The 5749-nt window shown below is 38.5% G+C and overlaps 1 non-coding gene across 1 annotated transcript; it reads left to right on the forward strand.

Moving 5' to 3' along the window:
- The first annotated feature begins 5248 nt into the window (after positions 1-5248).
- Positions 5249-5355, forward strand: LOC116071603. The gene has a single exon (XR_004111014.1). It is a non-coding gene; the product is annotated as a U6 spliceosomal RNA (small nuclear RNA).
- The last annotated feature ends 394 nt before the right edge of the window (positions 5356-5749 follow it).

Below are 5749 nucleotides of genomic sequence, written 5' to 3' on the forward strand. Positions count from 1 at the left end.
GCCATCTCGTCAGCACCCAGACTTTTTTTTTTAAATGTTATTGATTTTGGTACCAAAATATTAGAACATGGAATAGAGACTGTTCTACAATAAATTATTTTCTTGACTTGATAAAAATTATAGAATACAAACACTCACACACAGATACAGACACACACACATACTCACACAGAGGGAGGGAGAAAGAGAGAGAGAGAGAGAGAGAGAGAGAGAGACAGAGAGAGAGAGAGAGAGACAGAGACAGAGACAGAGACAGAGGCAGACAGAGAGACAGAGAGACAGAGAGACAGAGACAGAAACAGAGAGGTGGGGGAAATGAGTGGCTATTGAGGACAGATCCTGGGAACTTAGAAACATATGGTATCTATTCCAATATACACATGCCCATTTGTTGCCCCTGGAAATTCTTTTAAGCTCTTAATCTTTGGTAATGTTGGGTCCCTGAGATCCAGGCACTCTTTAAATTTTAGCGTTTCTAGGTTAATGCAATGTAAGCCAATAAAAACATGCTACCACATGCCAAAAGACACAAGAGTCATGGTGTCAGGCCAGAGAAATTTCCAGCAGATGGTGCCAGTGACAAATGTCAGTCTATACTTCCACGCATAAGGAATAAGAACTGTAAACAATCAGAAAAAAACACCCTGCTTGGAGGTGCTTTTACAAACTGAATGGTAATGTAAACTTCATATCCTGGTGTCCCTCTGGGCCTGTATTTTTGGTGACAATGTAGCTAGTGAAACAAACAGACAGATAGGCAGGCAGATAGACATTCTAAGAAAACTATGGCTTGCAATGTCTGGTGAGTTCAGCTCCTCACAGCTGCTATTGTCTAGCTCCCTTCATTTTGACTACCCCAAATCTCATAGTGGTTCTAACTTTTCAGCTAGTAACAGAATATTCTGTCTTTTATTTCCAAGTTAGGTTCTGCTTTTGTGACCTAAATATGGCAAAATTCTTGGGTTTTGTAAAATCTAATTCAAGAGTACCTTCTAATTTAGGAGGCAGAAATCTCCAAAAGCTCCGATTCTTGACTGAAAGAACTCTGTTTTCCTATGGATTCACACTTGACTACTACAAGAAATCAATGAGGAAAATCTTGATGATCTTGGTTCTCCGATTATTAGTCCACCATTAACTTTAGGGAACCATTAGTGATTAAATGGTACATTCAAAATACATTCTGTTATTCTCTTCTCTCTTTCATGAGTCCTTAACAATTGAGTTGTGTTTCAGAATCATCTAGAGGAGTTGCAGTAGTGCAGAAAGCTAGACCCTATCTCCAGAAGTTCTAACTTATAGGTATAGTGTGAGATAAGTGTAAGTATTTGTAATATTTTTCCAGATGATTATGATGGTTCCGATCTCAGACCACATTAGAAACCACAGTTCTCCACATGTCATAAAAGAAAAACACATTCAAAGTTTGTATGTTCTGGGAATGGAAAATTTTATATACAAACTTGTGGAAGATAGAAACTAATTGAAAAAAGGATTGGAAGATGATAAACTATGAACACTTGAACCTGGCCATGGGTATTAGAGAGTTTGACCCAGCTCTGAACAGTTGGACTTCATGCAAATGAAATTACAAGCTGGTTATAGAATGTATGTACCCAAGTTGCTTTCAGGTGTAGTTGTAGTGAATGGGACTACTGGGACTCATGCATTAATCTTGCCTCTTTTGAAGTTCTGGGCAGTGTTTGTGGTGCTGCCTGTACTTTACACATACCAGGAGAGTTGTAAACACTACCTGTGACTAGGCCACCCCAAAGCCATTAAGTCATCTTCAGAGATTTCAATGTGGATAGGGGATATTTTCAAGAATGTATACTCTTGAAGGAACTAGGTCCCCCTCAAAGATTCTGAATTATTTGGTATGGTAAATATTTTTAAAACTATCCACTATCTCAGTTTTAAAACTTAATGTAGGTAATTCTAACTTGTACTTAATATCTGGAGCATGGTTGGCCTATGCTGAATATGATAATAATGATTGCCATATTGTCATTTTTTCATAAAAACTTGATTTGGGGATCTTTCCTCTTTGACTCATAGTTTTGATGAGAATAAAGACAACATAATCAACTGAACATATGAAAAAATTGAGTATACTTCTGGGTGCCCAATATACAGACTTTAGGCTAAAACTGGTCTACCATCTTCTTGTACAACTTTCAGTTTGCATATCAAAAGAAAAGTAATATTAGGTGTGAAAGCCAAATTTAACTACCCATAAGTTTTTAAAGGAACATAGATTTATATATTTGTTTTCATTCCATGCCTAGACCTTTACTTAATGGCTCTCATCAATTCAAAAGTATTACATGTTTATTTACTAAAATCTTTTGTTGATCTTTGGCCTTGGGTGTGAATGGTAGATATAATGATTAAAATTTAACATTATCAAGTATGGTGTCTGTGAATCTAAGATGCCACTGCTAGTTCTTTTTTTTAAAATTAAATATTTTCTTTATTTTCATTTCAAATGTTGTTCTTTTTCTGCCCCTCCACCCCAGAAACCCCCTATCCCATCCCTCCTCCCTCTGCTTCTATGAGAGTATTTCCCTCAACTACCCACCCACTCCTGACTCCCTGCCCTGGCACTGAGGCACTGAGCTTTCACAGGACCAAGGGCCTCTTCTTTCATTGATGCCTAACAAGGCCTTCCTCTGCAACATATGCAGCTGGAATCATTGATAGCTCAATGTGTACTTTTTGGTTGGTGGTTTAGTCCTGAGAGCTCTGGGGGGTCTGGTTGGTTGATATTGTTGTTCTTCCTATGGGGTTTCTTCAGTCCTTTCTCTAACTCCTCTATTGGGGACCCCATGCTCAGTCCTATGTTTGGCTGCAAATATCTACCTCTGTATTTGTCAGGCTCTGGCAGAGCCTCTCAGGAGATAGCTATATCAGGCTCCTGTCAGCATGTACTTCTTGGCATCCACACTAGTGTCTGGGTTTGGTGACTGTATATGTGATGGATGGCTTTATCTTCAGTCTCTGCTCCACACTTTGTCTCTGTATTTTCTCCTGTGAGTGTGTGTGTATGGCAGGGGCACTACTAGCTCTGTTGTAGAGGGTTATTGATCTACAAGCTCCTGTTTTGGCTTAATCTCAATTTCTGATTCTATTTCAAACAGTTTAGAGAGCCTTCTGGACTTATCTCCAATGTTACCTTTAAATATCACAGTTATTCATAATTGGGTGTCCTGATTTGATTCTTGAAGCTTCTTAGACATGCAAAATCAAATCCCACTAGTGGCTTAAACATTTTTATGGGGATGGCAAAGTGGTTTATTGGTGAAGGTACCTGCTACCAAAACAGTCTGGGTCCAATCCTTGAGTCCCACATATAGAAAGGAGAAACAGATTCCTGCAAGTTCTCCTCTAACCTCCACATGCTGACCATGTTACATACACACAACATCAAGAAATGTCATGACACAGCAAAATGAATAGGCTTCTCATAGTCTCAGGTTTCGGGGAAGGGAACAGGAACTACAGTTGCTCCCCACTGCAAAAGTTCTGACCTTGAAACCAAGACATCTTAACATTTTCTCAGTCAAATATCCCTAAGGATACTTCTTGAAGCTACTCTTTAGACTTTCTTCTTGGAGAAGTATTTTAGAAAATGTGTTATTATGAATTCCATCTCAGTTTTTTAAAGGTTTTTCAATTTGGCAATACCTCTGTTAAGAAGCTCTGAGCCAATGTTTTGCAATTCTATTAAGAAATACAGGATTTCTGTCTTCCTGGTCTCATTGGAAGGTTGAAATCTAGCATCTATCAGCTTCAATTAGTTCAGAAACAGTCACATTAACCAAATTCCCTAATGTCCCTCAGCACTTTTCTACTAGCTTGCCTACTGCTTAAACTCTCCTAATTTTTGTGCCAGTCCAGTGTTTGTAAGAGTTTCTTAATACTTGTAATAATTCACTGTTCTTGTCATGATATTGAGTAATCAGTTCTTACCAAGGCAACATATTCTGTGAAATCTCCCTTACACCTTGATATTGAGGATTGAATTTTCTCCCCCAAATGATATACATAGTGATAACCCTAGCAACTGTGAATGTGACCATATTTGGAAATAGGTATATACAGACATTATTATGAACATTAGAATGAGAGAATACTGGGGTAGTTAATGTTGATTGTCAACTTACCAAGATTTAGAATTACCTAGAAGATAGATAAACCTTCAGCATTTCTGTAAAGAATTTCTGGGTTGGTATAATAGAGATGGAAGGAATGGCTCTAAGTGTGGTAGCACCAGGTCTGGAATACTGGACTGAATCAAGAGGAGAAACCAAAAGAATCACTATCCTTCAGCTTTCTCTGTTTCCTGTTTGAGGATGAAGTATGATCAACTATCTTATATTTCTGTTGCCATGCCTTCCTTTTCAACTCAGACCATGTACTCAAAATACATCTTCATTCTTTAAGTTGCTTTTGTCGGGTATTTTGTCACAGCAATGAGAAAAGTAACTAATACATTGGAGGTTTTTTCTCTTGCCCTTAACCAACTAGACTTATCTAATTTGATAAAAATATAAAAGTAATTGATATAGATATTCATGTAGAAAAGACATCATAGATCAATAGAGGCAGAGGCTACAGTCATGCAGTTGTAAACTTACTGATGGCTGAGCCCATTAGAGGCCAAGAGAAAAAGACTTCTTAAGTGTCTGATAAATTAGTTATATTCTTTTGGTTTTCAAAACTTAGGTTATCAGGTTTGCATGGAAAGTGGATCTTGCAGCTTCCCATTTGTCATTTTGTATGGAAAGAGAAGGCTAAGATATAACCTTTGAAGACATTCTCGGTTATCAGTTCCAACAAGGCTCCCAAGTTCCACAGTTTTACCACTTTCCAATTGCCCACTCAAATTTCAAATGACCAATGAGTTGAACTATTAATTTGGTCAGAGCCTTCATGTTCTAGTTGGCTCTCAAAATAGGTAGGTATACTTTACTAATCCTTCAGACTAAACTCAGTCAGTCAACAAAATCAAGAATAACCACCACACTCCCCCCATGCATATCATACTTCGTAACATTCATTGATGTCCACATCCCCAAAAATTGTAACCTTGAAAAAAATCCTGCTCTCTAACTGGTACCTGTATCCATCATGCTTTGTCTCGACACAAGTAAGACTATGGGCCCAAAATTTGCATGACCATACCAGGAGAAACTGCAACAAGCAAGTACAAAAGCATTCTGTGTGCTTCAAACACCTGCAAACAGTGCTCACTTCGGCAGCACATATACTAAAATGGGAACCATACAGAGAAGATTAGCATGGCCCCTGCGCAAAATTGACACGCAAATTTGTGAAGCACTCCATATTTTCCTCTGATAATTGGTTATTAGCCCAGAAGTTTGGAATACAGGAAGAACAACCCACAAACCACAAGAAATTCAAGAAGCAGGAAGCCCAAAATGTGGACATTTCATTCCTTCTTAAAAGGGGGAACAAAATACCCACGGAAGGAGTTGCAGACACTAACTATGGAGCAGAGACTGAAGGAAGGACAAGCCAGCCTGATATAGCTATCTTCTGAGAGGCTCTGACAGTAACTGACTAATATAGATGTAGAGGCTCACAGCCATCCATTGAACTGAGTATAGGTCCCCAATGAAGGAGCTAGAAAAAGGACCAAAGGAGCTGAAGGGTTTGCAGCCCTTTAGAACGAACAACAATATGAACTAATTAGTACCCTTAGAGCTCCCAGGGACTAAACCAC

The sequence above is a fragment of the Mastomys coucha genome, unplaced genomic scaffold (assembly GCF_008632895.1).
Source record: "Mastomys coucha isolate ucsf_1 unplaced genomic scaffold, UCSF_Mcou_1 pScaffold22, whole genome shotgun sequence".
NCBI lineage: Eukaryota > Metazoa > Chordata > Mammalia > Rodentia > Muridae > Mastomys > Mastomys coucha.